This window comes from Musca autumnalis, unplaced genomic scaffold (genome assembly GCF_047663935.1).
Source record: "Musca autumnalis isolate F117 unplaced genomic scaffold, ASM4766393v1 scaffold_1, whole genome shotgun sequence".
NCBI lineage: Eukaryota > Metazoa > Arthropoda > Insecta > Diptera > Muscidae > Musca > Musca autumnalis.
Genome location: NW_027411644.1, coordinates 11,899,257 through 11,914,567, shown reverse-complemented (window position 1 = coordinate 11,914,567; position 15,311 = coordinate 11,899,257). Strand labels below are relative to the sequence as shown.

General features: G+C 35.9%; 1 protein-coding gene across 50 annotated transcripts in view; it reads right to left on the bottom strand.

Moving 5' to 3' along the window:
- The window catches only part of tacc (transforming acidic coiled-coil protein), a 141,379-nt gene that overhangs the window by 31,030 nt on the left and 95,038 nt on the right, over nucleotides 1-15,311 (bottom strand). The window contains exon 1 of one of the 50 annotated variants that reach the window (XM_073966322.1): nucleotides 10,197-10,463. The exons of 43 other annotated variants lie outside the window; for them this stretch is intronic. The gene's annotated coding sequence lies outside the window, so the exon portion shown is untranslated. Of the gene's footprint in view, nucleotides 1-10,196; nucleotides 10,464-15,311 lie in introns of those variants that run through there. 6 more of the 50 variants (XM_073966328.1, XM_073966358.1, XM_073966350.1 and 3 more) reach the window with 6 other exon arrangements.

Sequence of the window (15,311 nt, the reverse complement as noted above, 5' to 3'; positions counted from 1 at the left end):
CATCGAAGCAGCCACTTTCCTGGAACTGGAGATAGACCCAGAGCCAGATTGAATAGAAGAACGAACATACAAACATAATAATAAACACTGTTACAACAACAACACCTAGGTATATCTAAGGTTATCCGGCCTTCACTAGGTCATAATAAAGTCACTGATTGAATCACTACCTCGTCTCAGGAAAGATTGGTAACCGATTGCTGACAATACCCTTCTACAGGAGGCCACTTTCATATTCACGGTCGCTAGGCTAGTTGACATGCTTCGAAGAGTTCTCCCAGGCCATTTATTGTGTTAACAGCATGCGGCACAGGCCCGCACATTCCTGAAACTGAGGATACTGTTACAACAACAACTGTGTTAACAAGGATTTCTAAGTATTCTTTGTTATCATATTAGATAACCTTGACAAACCCACACCGAAAAAATCCGACGATAAAAAAATTGTCATATTGGCGAAATTCGATAAAATTATTTGATCACAAAGTAAAAATACAACTGATAAAATATTTCACATATTGACTAAAATATTTATCGATTTTTTATATAATTTTTTCATCAAGAAAATATTTTTTTTCAAGCACAATGTGGAATATTTTGATAAATATTTTAGTCAATATGTGAAATATTTTATCAGTTGTATTTTTACTTTGTGATCAAATAATTTGATCGAATTTTGTCAATATGACAATTTTTTTATCGCCGGAAAATCGATAAATTTTTTATTGAATCTTCGAATTTTTTTAAATGGCTAAATTTTTTTCTGTGCATAGAGGGCAGTGCTGCCGAACAAAATGTCTCACAATGTCAGACGATCTTCGATAAGCAGCCATCGATTGTCACTGATTTTCCTCACCAGGATCAGCTTTATCGATAACCGCCAATCGAACATCGTCTGGTCTTTTGGTGACCTACGTGTTAAAAAAATAGATCAGGAAGATACTTTGTTGCTCTGGTTAGCTTGTGAGGCTACGTTTGCAGCGGTATTTTTCCGGTTCTCAATTTTTTTTTATAGGAAGCATAAGAGATGAATTTTTTGGAGTTGAGTTTCATGGCATTCGATTGTGGTTGCTCCGTTGACCTAACTCTTTTCACCTTGATCTTTGGTGTCAGTCTTCCCAGCTTTCTGTATCCTTAATTTATTCTAGGGCTGATTCTTCTGCTTTGACTTTACACCCTTCAACTTTGAGGGTTATCCTGCCGGTAGTAAATCGATCTACGGTAAGTCCTCTGCTCTTAAGCCAACCGATGAGGCCGTGAGAACATTCTCCACAAATTATTTGGTCAAGGTAAGGTTCCTTCCTCAATAATGTCCTGCTTCGGATGTCTAGTTTTATCGGCTTCGGCCGATGGGGGTTTCTTGGCTTTAAAGGCTCGGCGCTTTCTACAAAGACTCAGGCCAGTTCATCGACGACTATAGTCAATGGTACGACTGTAATACCAAGTTCGTTATCTGACAAACAGTCCCCGGCTCAGCAGAAACCCAACCCTGACTGAGACTTAGGGTTACCGTCTGCCACCAGAAGGGTTAGCAATTGTCTGTTTTGTTTAGCCAGACTATGCTTTAATACGTGGAGATTGGGTACCACTGACCGTCCCATCCCGGATCTATTGTACAGTAGACGGAATCTCTCCGATACCTGCACTACAATTTGTTTGCCTGAAGTCTCCTGAGAAATTCGAAAAACGAACAAGAGAAGACGAATTGTTCTGCACCATGACAAGGCGAGCTCTCACACATCGAATCAAACCAGCGCCTGTTTGACCGGACAAAACGTGGAATTGATGGTTGATACGCCGTACAGCCCCGACTGAGGATTCAATGACTTCATTTGATTCCAGCAAATCAAGGAAAAAAGACGTGGTCGAGCTGTTTAAGACCCGAAGCGATGTTTAAAAAAGAGCATCAACTGGAGATTCACAATCCCGTTAATCGAAACGGCGGATGCCTTATAAAACCCTAAAATAGAATGTAAGTAAGTGTGTTCCATCTACCTCGAAACTGACATCATAAGTTTAGTGATAAGAAGGCGATTAATACTGGCCAGTAGCAGAAAGCTTTGCTCAGTTTGACTTCAATTTCCGAGATTCAGATTCATCTTTTAATTTTCTTCCAAGAGGAAAATTGTTATTTTTCAATTACGACCCCCACTGTTTGTGAATTGTTTACATTGAAAATCTTGAAACTATTTCTCTTGCTCTGCTCTCATTGTGATACGACGACACATTATACGCGTGTCTCTCCGACATTATTTTATGGCATAAATCGATGGCAATGCAGCATTCCCCCATAACACATTTCTTTTCACAAACAAACAAAACGTCGTCTTCCAATTAGAATTTCTCTTATAAGGAAGTTTATTTCTTTTTTCTTCAACAATTTTAGATGCTGTTCAGATGCTATTCCCACTTTAGGCAGAGAGAGAGAGAGTAATGAACTTCATTTTATGGTATTATTTATTATTGTTTATTTTTGTTTTAACAACAACAATTTCAAATATTTTATTAACAAAAGAAGACAACCGCACTATAATTACCGTTTTGGTTGTTGTTTATTTTAAATGTTTTGTTTTGAGTAGTAATTGTTGTCATTATCGCTTCTTTTAAAGGGGAACTGAACTGAGTATGAAGAAGAAAACAATTTTTGGTTATTTACCAACAAGATTTATTAAAACCTTTAGATTTTATTGTGTTTTAATGTATGACATCATTGTCTTTTTTTTTTTGCAAACCCATTTGATATACGAATAAAATTTGTCTCCACATGGCAAGGCAGTATAAAAAAGAAAAGGGAAGAAATTAAAGAAATGCGGGTTGAGAGCAAATTGTGGGGTTGCGGGTGGGGTGGTAAATAAACTCTGTAGTACTGTGTGGATGAATGAATGGTGGCTGGCAGTGGTTGTTGCTCTTGGATTTGTGACGATGGTCTTCAAAATAAATTGGATGTCTCATTTGTCAAATGATTTTTGAAAGAAATATTTGTTTGAAATTATGAATGTATGGCAAAAAATCACAAGGAAATGACGACATCTATTAAAATATAGAGGATAATAATAATCAAAACGAAAAAAAACATTTGGTCTAAAGAAGTCATGAAATCTTCAAGTTTTAGTCAACATTAGGATCAATTCCTCTTAGCACCAGTACTTTCAAAATTGCTCTAAAGTTACGAATGGCTTCCATGAGTGAAACTTAATTTGAAAAGGAAAATTGATGTCTCGAAGGACTCTGAAAATAGGGTAGTAGTTTTAAACTGATTCCACTGTTAAGACATTGCTGAAAGTGAGAAAACATTGGAGAAAGTGACAAAACTCACGGGTAAATTACTTTCAGAATAACCCCCAATATGTTTTATTTTAAAAAATTTATTTTTCTTTCTGTAAATGTGGTTTAGGTAAAAATAAATGTAGACTCTTTGCAATAAAATTGATATTTTTATACACATTTATTTTATTAAAAGGATGTTGAACTTACTCTTAACCACAAAAGTGTTATTTAAAAAGTATTTTTTTATTTTTACTACAAAAATACCACGTTCATAAATGCATATCCGATCATTGCAAATCTCTTTATATTGGCTGATGGAACGTATAAACAAGAATTATTCATTTTGCAAGGTAATTAGCAATCGATTCTATTTATAATTATGAAAAATAGAACAGATGAAGGAAATGTTTTTCTCAACCCAAATTCATTCTATTTTTAGATATTTTCAGAAATGATTTCAAGGTAAATTTTTGGTAGTTCATTTGAAAGAATTTAAATTTAGTTCGCAACTTTGAAGTTTAAATGGGGGTGAGAAAGAAATTTAGTACAGTTGGATATGTTTTGACCATTAAATTTTAAGGAGTGTTATGTATTTTCATATTTTTTTCAAAAATTTTTGCTGTATACCCGTGTGTCAAAACTCTTTATTTTCTGATATTTGAAGCAACGAACTACAAATAATTGAAAAAAAAAATTAATATTACTTCCAAAACAAGTAAAAAAGTATCAGTCAGCTTTGCCGACAGAGATATACCCTCAGCCTGTGTATATTGAAACAATTTTTTTTCCCAAAAACGTATGTATTTAGGGGGTCTTAAAAATTTTGGGTGTATGAACCGACAAAAATGTTCATTAGGATTAAAGATTAAAAGTTTTGCGGAGGAGATACTTAAAGGAATAGATCGACATTGACCATTATGGAAGTGGATCTCAAGCCACAACATATGGTGCCATAGGGGGTTTTTACACTATTCGGACTGTTTGTTCAAGAAGTATGGACTTGCCCCTAAAAAAACTTTTACCATCGTAATTGAGGCAGCGAATGCAAGTTGCTTCAACAAAAATCAAAGTGATCCGATTGCAGATCTTAAACTTATCCGAAATTTTGTGTAAACTTTTGTTGGGGAGGTAACGGATGGAGTGGACAAATATAGTCCATATTTGAACCTGATATATATCTGGTAGATATATTAGGATGTGTAAAGTATGGACCAATTCGGCCACTCCCTTCAAGAGTTACCGTACGAACAATTTTTTCGAACATTTGTGGGGGAGGTTCCTGAAGGGGTGGACCGATATGACTTATCTTCGAACTTAAACTATGTTTAGATAAAATATTACTAAGGCCAAATTTTGGACCGAATCGGCAGATCCGTTCGAGAGTTATCTTGCGCTCCAACCACGTCACACGGTGTCATAGGGGTTTCTTTTTTTGCAACTTTCAGGTTATTTTCTCTGGAAGTATGGACTTGCCCCTAATGAAACTTTTACCGTCGTATGGGGAACAGTGAATACAAGTTGCTAAAACAAAAATCAAAGCGATGCGAGAGCAGGTCCTAAACTGAACTTATCCGAAATTTTGTGTGGGAGGTACCCGATGGAGTGGACTGATTGAGTCCGTATTGGAACCTCAGCTAAGTTTAGTAGAAATTTCACGATGTGCAAAGTATGGATCAAATCGGTTACTTCCTTCAAGAGTTATCGTCCGCACACATTTTCCGAACATTTTCGAACCTTTGTGGGGGAGGTACCGGAAAGAGGACCGATATAGCCCATCTTCGAACTTAAACTAAGTTTGGGCAAAATATTACGAAAGCCAAATTTTGGACCGAATCGGTTAATCCATTCGAGAGTTATCGTGCGCACCAGCCAGCCAGAAAGACGGACGGAAATAGCTCAATCGACTCCAAATTGTCTGAAACGGATTTCGTCCAAACATACTTGGGGTCTAAAACCATTATTTCGATGAGACACATTTTGCCCGTATGAAAGTGCTCGTTAGCATAAATGCTGAGGGTATAAAAATGATTTTTTTTTTTTACAAAATATCGAATATTTATACCCTCAGCCTTTAGGCTAAAGCGGGTATTTACACTTTGATACGACCAAAAATGTGCCTCATCGAAATAATGGTTTTAGACCCCAAGTATGTTTGTACGATATCCGTTTCGGACAATTTTGAGTAGATCTAGCAATGTCCGTCCGTCTGTCTGTCTGTCAGGCTGGTGCGCACGATAACTCTCGAACGGATCAATCGATTCGGTTCAAATTTTGGGTATCGAAATATTTTGTCCAGATTCGATTTAAGTTCGAAGATGGGCTATATAGGTCCACTCCTTCAGGTACCTCCCCCACAAATGTTCAAAAATTGTCGCAAAACTTGTGCGCACGATAACTCTTATAGGGAATAACCGATTTGGTCCATACTTTGCACATCGTGTAATTTCTACCAAACTTAGATTAGGTTCCAATATGGACTCAATCGGTCCACTCCTTCGGGTACCTCCCACACAAAATTTCGGAAAAGTTCAATTTAGGACCTGGTCTCGAATCGCTTTGATTTTTGTTTACGCAAGTTGTATTCGCTGTCCTCTATACGACGCTGTAAGTTTCATTAGGGGCAAGTCCATACTTCCTGAGAAAATAGCCTGAAAGTTACAAAAAACCCTATGACACCGTGTGTAGTGGTTGGAGCGCAAGATAACTCTCGAACGGATCTGCCGATTCGGTCCAAAATTTGGCTTTCGTAATATTTTGTGCAAACTTAGTTCAAGTTCAAAGATGAATTATATCGGTCCACTCCTTCCGGTACCTCCCCACAGAAGTTCGAAAATGTTCGGAAAATTTGTGCGTACGATAACTCTTGAAGGGAGTAACCGATTTGGTCCATTCTTTGCACATTATGAAATTTCTACCAGACTTAGATGAGGTTCCAATATGGACTCAATCGGTAAACTCCTTCGAGTACCTCCCACACAAAATTTCGGAAAAGTTCAGTTTAGGACCTGCTCTCGAATCGCTTTGATTTTTGTTTACGCAAGTTGTATTCGCTGTCCTCTATACGACGCTGTAAGTTTCATTAGGGGCAAGTCCATACTTCCTGAAAAAATAGCCTGAAAGTTGAAAAACAAACCCTATGACACCATGTTTATGGGTGGAAGCGCAAGATAATTCTCGAACGGAAATGCCGATTACGGCCAAAATTTGGCCTTCGTAATATTGTTTCCAAACTTAGTTTAAGTTCGTAGATAAGCCATATTGGTCCACTCCTTAAGGTACCTACCCCACAAAAGTTCAAAAATATTCGGAAAAATTGTGGGCACGATAACTCTTGATGGAAGTGACCGATTTGGTCCATACTTTACACATTCTCATAATGTCTACCAGATATAGATCAGGTTCGAATATGGACTATATTTGTCCACTCCATCCCGTACCTCCCACACAAAATTTTGGATAAGTTCACTTTAAGACCTGCTATTGAATCACTTTGATTTTTGTTGAAGCAACTTACATTCGCTGGCTCAATTACGATGGTAAAAAATGTTTCAGGGGCAAGTCCATATTTCTTGAGAAAACAGCCCGAATGGTGTAAAACCCCCTATGGCACCCGTATGGTCTATGTCGGTCCATTCCTTTAAGTACCTTTTCCGCAAAATTTTTGAACTTTAATCCTAATCAACATTTTTGTCGGTTCATACTAGACCAAAATTTTGAAACCCCCTAAATACATTAGGTTTTTGTGAAAAAAAGTGTTTCAATTTGCACAGGCTGAGGGTATATCTCTGTCGGCAAATCCGACTGATACTTTATTACTTGTTTTACATGGGCTTTAGTACAGTTGCATATGTTTTGACCATTAAATTTTAAGGAGTGTTATGTATTTTCATATTTCTTTTTTTTAAAAATTTTCCTGTATACCGTGTCAAAACTGTTTATTTCCTGATATTTGAAGCAATGAACTATAAATAATTGAAAAAAAAAAAATAATTTTACTTTCAAAAAAATATTCTAAAAGAAATTTTCTAAAACGTGAAACTTTGCTGCAAATGTATTGGTCACTACTGTGCATATGCTTTTGCGGGATCATTCAGAACCTAAGAATATTGTACTTAAGCGAAACGGAATTCAAAAATATAAATTTTTAAAAAAATTGTGAACTGTTAAAGTCAAAATTTCGATTTTAACTAAAAAATTTGATAGTTTTTTTTCGCAATAAATCCGTCAAAAAAATGTTTTTAAAAAAGTCTCTCGCTTAAGTACAAGCTTTTTATATGTAAAACAATTCCACTAAAACATATGAAGATCGGATCATCCGTTTTCGAGCTACAGTGGGCAACGCATTCCAAAATGCCATTTTGAGAAAACCGCGTTTCAAACGTTCACCAATGATTGCAATCATTTATCGGAATTTAATAAACTCAGTGTGTACCTTCTTCGGACCAAGTCTCGTTTAGTCTCCCGAGATTTAAGTAGCCGGCCATCGACCGGGATTTAAGACTTTCTCCTATGGACAGGAGCAAAAGTGGGCTACGGGAACAAAAGTTTCTCCAAAATTATAATTTTTCTTTAAGTAGCCGGCCTTCGGACGGGATTTAAGACTTTCTCCTATGGACAGGAGCAAAAGTCGTAATCAAAAGTACTCACCACGAGCTTTAAAATGATACTCATATTGCCCAAATAAAAATAGTAAAATATCAAGACCCATATCTCGGGAAGTATATACTTCCCCCGAAAAAGTAATATATCGTTGTGATCAGGGTCCCAAGGACTACCTATGGTGAAAATTTCAGCCCGATCTGAGAGGTGCCCATAAATAAAGTAATGGTGTTAAAGTAGGACTTTCCCGAAATGTCAAGACCCATATCTCGGGAAGTATGGACTTCCCCCGGGAAAGATATATATAGTTGTGATCAGGGTCCCAAGGACTACCTATGGTGAAAATTTCAGCTCGATCCGAGTGGTGCCCCTAAACGAGACTTAAAACAAAACCCGGGTTAGACCCGGCTCTACTGAACCGATTGCTGGATCCAGAGAAGGTATTACAACATATAGCACCATTTTGGAAAGGTTAAAGTGCGAGCTATAATCTGACATACATTAAGCGAGCGCCCATAATGGACCCATATTCGACCTTTTGAGGGTTTTATGGAAAAATCCGGGTCCAAAAATCAGTTTTTGGGTTATATCACCTGACCACATGAAAATAATCCCATCATGCAGCAAACGGTTCAGTAGAGCCGGGTCTAACCCGGGTTTGGTACCCGGATTTTCGGGTCCAATAACTGGGTAACCGAGTCCGTCCCCCAAGAAAATTATACATTTTCGTGATCAGCGCAACAATATCTACCTCTGGAAAAATTTTCAAAAAAATCGGAGAGTTTTTACTAATCTAGAGTTGTTAAGAAGCAATATATCGTTTTGATCAGGGTACCAAGGACTACCAATCCTAAAAATTTCAAACGGATCCAAGAGGTACCCATACACAACATATCGTTGTAATCAGTGTACAAGGAACAACCTATAGTAAATATTTCGGCGCGAGCGTAGAGCTGGCTTAAGCCAATGTATTTTTAAAATAAAACTTTAAAACAGCTGATCAGGATCAAACTGGCTCAAAGGTAAATTCATATCCATACCGCTATATCATTACCAAAAATCGTTTCTTATGTAGTAGTTAAATTTAAGTCTCTGTGTCTCTTTTTTCATATAGGAGGATACCTTCCCAGTGTTATTCAAAAACGAAGACTGCATTCCTTCATGTCAAATCCTATCTAGTTACGTTTTTTTTTTTTGAGAGCGAACGAAGTACCTACAATATTACGTTAGCAAAACAAAAATACAACATTTAAGAGTGAGATACATGAAGAGAAACATGGAATAAACAAAATAGCAGATAAAAAATCTAAGAAACAAACTAAAAAAGAAGAAAAATTCTTAAGATTTATCACTGTTCCTGGCGAGTTCTTTTGTTGTTTTCTTTTGCAATCTAAACATGGGTATTAAATTTTTATGAATCATGTTTTCATTGGGAATTGCAGTTGCTTTGTTGTTGTTGTCGTTTGTTTCGCCTTTGACACGCACATTACATTGAAGTGTATAGAAGAAGAAGAAGAAGATACTTCTTTTCTTATTCTCCCCTCATTACATTTCACATGTAATTTTGTTTGATTTTCATGTCACACACACTTCACTGTTGTTCTTGTTGTTGCTGTTGTTAGAAGTTATTTTTCTTTTTCTTTAATAAAAATCGCCCACTTTAGTTTCTTTTCTTTTTGTGTTGTTGTTGTTACTTAATTGAGATAAAAACCAAGCCACGACTTTTCGATGAAAAAAAGATTAACTTGAAAATTTAATCACAAAACATCATCGAATATCATCAAACACACATACGCACGTACACTTTTGTTTAAATAAGCTTGACTCTTCTTCGCTGAGACTTCTTTTTCTTTGATTATTTGTTTTTTTTTTTTCGCTTTTCTTTAATTTTTCCATAAAACAACAAAAGAGATATAAATTCATGTGTGGCGACAAGCGAGAGGAGAGCGAGCACTAAGAAAAGTGGATTGGAGCACTACACACACTTGGGCAGACATAGCCATGCATACGTCACATAAATTTTGGTGCCCGTTCCGCAGGGAGGAGGTGTGGAGTAGTAGACTGCTGATGAAGATTAAAGTGTCACGACGACGTAGTCGACAACGTTGCGATTGTATGACGAGTTTGTTGTAGTCACAATGAAAAATGAAAAAAAAAAAACTGCTGGAACATTTTTTCCTTTATACAACACAACGACAACGTTACACCTGCATTGAATTTCTTCAATAATTCCTTGACTTGAGATATGATTTTCATATTTTTTATTTAGCAAAACACAAACAGTGGTAAAACAACTATTTTTCAATTATCTTCTAATTTATAAAAATTACTTTTATTTTGGATTTCGAGACACTTATTCTCTCTTTATTTTTTTTTTCTTTTAAGCACAAGAAGAAGAAATGGAAACGCACCACGACGACGTCGAGACAACGGCCGTATGACAATTTTACTGCGACAACAAAAATTTACGAGCCAAACGATGACCACAAAAGTTGAAACTAACTAAAATACGACGATTCTCGCGTTCGATTCTCCAACCAACAAATACTCCAAAAGCAAGCAAATAGCCAACCTAGGCAGCCACTCAGTATTGCATGAATACAAAATAAAGGGAAAAAGAAGAAGAATATTCAATTGGTGAGGGATAGTGAGAGCAATCAGGCACTGGAGTCGTTCAATGCTGGTATTTGCTCTGTTGTCACTACAATGTGAGTGGCTCTGGTGGCTCTCAGAGATTGGGGAGCAGCCCAACAACAAAGAGTGCACCCCACATTGAAATCGTATTCAATACTACTATGGTGCGCATGAAAACAAAAACTCCGTACAAGAGAAACCCTTTCCAAACAACATCGAAAAAGAGACCAAGAACTTGTTTGACTTGCCCACACATTCATCCATCCATCATTGTGTGGTTGGAAATGGATGGATGGATGGAGGCCGTGACTAAGGTCGAATACGTATAGTTATTTAATGTTAGTGTTGTTGTTGCCCTGTTTGCACTGGCTGATGACTGGTGGTGGTTTTGATGTGGACATGAAAGGGGGGAATTTTGTCTCACAGAGAGACTATTCAAACAAGTAATGGGTAGGACAAATTTAAGAGATTATCCACAAGACAACAATGCCAATATATGAGATTTGTTTATTTTTGGAGACTACGGAGATTGGAGGCATTGGAGAATATTATTTCGCATTGCCAATTTAAGAATGACAGGCCTCCATGGCACAGGGTTGTATATTGTTGTAAGACCAATTACAAATAACAGAAAGAACAATATTATTCAGAAAAAAAAAAATCATTACCAAAGAATGGTTTTTACAGTACTTTTTGGTAGTCGTAACTACTTACAAAACCCCCTACTAACCCATTATTTTAACAAGGACATGTCGCAATGAATTACTAGTTATTCTATGGCCATTGGAAGTAGAAAAATAAACTATAAGCTAAAAAATTTGTTCTATTTTTACTACAGATAAGGTGGAATTTGTTTTCAATTTCAACACACTTCATATTTTTATTTTATTTTACTCTCTGCTGGATTTGATCATGCGAACTTCTGATTTGTAACCGAACACACTACACCTTTTTCAGATGTAATTCGAAACATTTTAGTTGTAATTCGAGAATTCTATTTGTAATTCGTAACAATTTCATTTGTAATTCAAATTATTCCACTTGTAATTTGAATTATTCATTTTGTAATTCGAATTATTCCATTTGTAATTCGAATTATTCTATTTGTAATTCGAATTATTCTATTTGTAATTCGAATTATTCTATTTGAAATTCGAATTATTCCATTTGTTATTTGAATTATTCCATTTGAAATTCGAATTTTTCCATTTGTAATTCGAATTATTTTATTTGTAATTCGAATTATTTTACTTGAAATTACAAATGAAGTTGTACCTTGTTACATTACATTGTAATGGGTTACATAATGACAAACGGATCCGAAGTTTTGCTGAGTTGTAGAGGAGGCATCATTCTAAAAGGATTGAACAGAATTCCGAGGTACCTGAAGGAGTGGACCGATATGGCTTATCTTTGAACTTAAACTATGTTTGGACAAAATATTACTAATGCCAAATGTTGGACCGAATCGGCAGATCCGTTCTAGAGTTATCTTGCACTCCAACCACCTCACACGGTGTCATAGAGGTTTTTGCAACTTTCATGCTATTTTCTCAGGAAGTATGGACTTGCCCCAGATAAAGCTTGTACCGTCGTATGGGGGGGCAGTGAATAAAAGTTGCTAAAACAAAAATCAAAGCGATTTGAGAGATGGTCCTAAACTGAACTTTTCCCAAATTTTGTGTGGGAGGCACCCGATGGAGTCCATATTGAAACCTTATTCAAGTCTGGTACATATTTTACGATGGTCAAAGTATGACGAAGTCGGTTACTCCCTTCAAGAGTTATCGTGCGCACAAATTTTCCAAACATTTTCGAACTTTTGTGGGGAAGGTACCGGAAGGAGTGGACCGATATTCCCCATCTTCGAACATAAAATAAGTTTGGGCAAAATATTACGAAAGCAAAATTTGAACCAAATCGGTTCATCCGTTCGAGAGTTATCGTGCGCACCAGCCAGACAGACAGACAGACGGACGGACATTGCTCAATCGACTCCAAATTGTCTGAAACACATTTCGTCCAAACATACTTGGGGTCTAAAACATTATTTCGATGAGGCACATTTTGCCCGTATGAAAGTGTATATAACTTCGTTAGCATAAATGCTGAGGGTATAAAAAAATTTTCATCGATAGGACAAAAATTATTGCCTTTAAAGCAATCTTGGGAAAATTTGAGGCCCCAGTGACACGTAATAACATATTCAAAATGTACCCAAACTTGGCAATCTTAAAATTTAAACAAACCGAACATTTGAGAGGGTGCCGCCTACAAAAATCCGACATTAATTTTCTCCCTTTGAGTTAAAACCAGCCTAGTACCTATACATCCTGGTGGGCACGATAAATAAGAAGGCAAATAATATACAAAATAATATACATTTTCAAAATGGACAACATAGCCCAACATTTCTGCATATATGCAATTTGACACTTAGATCAATATACTTCAAGAAAGGTGACTCATTTTTATAAGTCGTAAAGAGCATTCTTGTAGACAATTCTTAAGTAGTCGATTATGGATAGCAACCAAACTTCGGTGCGTTGCCGACAGCTAATTTCAAAATAGAAAATTCCGTTTCTGCATCGAAATTCATACTTTTTTACAATTAAGTTAATATCTGAAGGTTCATAACACTGATGTTGAATGAATTTGATAAAAATTTCTGTCGTTTAACTCATTTTAATTGTATGATTTTCTCATCTGGGGGGTTACTCTCTATTGCGATGCGTTAGAAAAATGCGATGCGAAAGCAAATTAAATGCGTCTCTAATACGTTTTCGTATCTCCTTTCACAAGTATTTTTGTTCCTTTTTCCTTTCTGGCACCGCCGCAATCTGTGATACAAAAGCATATGTCAAAATCGTGCCTTAACGCAAATATCTTGCGCTAACAAAATACCAAACGCAAACGCATCGCAATACAGATTAACCCCCCTGGCAACGCAACAACAGTTGAGTTGCAATCCATAATCGACCCCTAAGTCTACAACCTTTAATTCAATTTAATACTATTTTTAGGAAAAACATGAATAAGGCCTCACATGGGATCGTTTGCGACACTTAGGACATTGCTTCTAATGACAAACCATATCTCTCCACCTAAATTCAGCTTTGTGGGTGGGAATTTCTTTTTTTTTCTTGACTGAGCTATTAGTTCAAAGATTCCCAACAATATTAATAATTAAGGGGAAGACTCGGGTCTTTCAAACACTTTAATATTCATAAAATAGCTCAGAGAAGTTGTGAATAGAATGTCATTCATGGACCTCAATTCTTGAAGATGAGTGTCATCTTGGTGTCTACTAGAGTAGAACAGATAACAGAGTCGCTTGAGAGTATATACTACTTCAAGACCTGGCCTTCGATTTAAGCTATCCATCAAATGTTCGATAGCAAAGATGCTATTCAAAGATTCTTTTTACAAGAGGGTGACCCTCAAAATCATTTTGTATCCTAAATGGTGACGAAAAGATCCAATGTTGTCCGAATTGTACCTACTATTTATGGAATTGCTTCTAATGTTGAAGAAGATCGGATCATTCACGACTTCATTTGAACCAATGCAAAATATCCAGTGATCCATTATGACATCGCATGAAACCACTTCCATAAAATGTTATTGGGAAATTAAGTAATGGTTTTTCGTTTTAATGGCCTTAAAATAAGATGGGTAAGGATGTATGCATTCAACATAGAAGGTCCAGGGGCCTATTACGGTACACTAATACCTCGATTTGCGTTAACAAAAAATAATAGATTTTGTTTCGATTTGCGTTACTGATTCGATTTGCGTTGTATAAAAAAATTATATATGTATTTCGCTTTGAATATCGTGTAGATGATATTCGCGGGTTCTTAACGTCACACGTTAACAAAATTAGCAACGATTTTTTGTACTGTATAGGGACAATCACCAGTGCCTAATTACCGCGGAAAAATATTTTTTTTTAAATTGACTAAAATATCAGAAGCTAAGCAACTTATAAACAAAGCAATTGAAATGTTTGTGGACAACGATTCAGAAAATAGCATCGGTAATTGTTATAAAGAACTATAAACAGCTTTTCTCAGAGAAATTGGCATAATATGACGACTGTTTAATGAAAAAATAATTTTATAGGAATGAATTTATACTATTTTAGTTTACGAAAAAATGGACTGATGTTGATGTTCTTTAAATGCTGGTAATAATAATATAATTTGTATGGCATTCGTATAATTAAATATTAAAAACCAGATTTTTAGTGCAAAATTTAGAAAAAAGATTCTAGAAAACAATTTTGGAACCAATTAATAAATTCTTCACACAAACACGTGGAAACATGTGTTTCGATTTGCGTTGTTTCGCATTGCGTTAAAGTTTGCCGGAACCAATTATTAACGCAAATCGAGGTATTAGTGTATTCGATTCGATCGAGCATTTGTTTGTGAAAAAAGTTGTCGAAACAAAAAGAAAACGACATTATGGTTCTCGATAGAAATCTTTTGTCGGTTATTTCAAGACTAACCGGTAATCGAACTATGTATGAAAACCTATGTGTCCTTCAAGGAAAATTGTGAAGGTAGATGGCAAAATATGTGTTCATTTTAAACCAAAACTAAAATACAAAATTGTGAATGAAAAAAATGTAAATATTTGTGGAATACCAAGGAACAGATCCAAGGAACATACATACCATTTGTAACGAATTATTCAGATTTTCGATTTATCGGAATTCTTTAAAAATATTCGCCAATATATAATTTTAAATAACTAAAAAAAGCAGTGAAATTTAATTTCGTTGCATGTTAATAAATTCAATTATG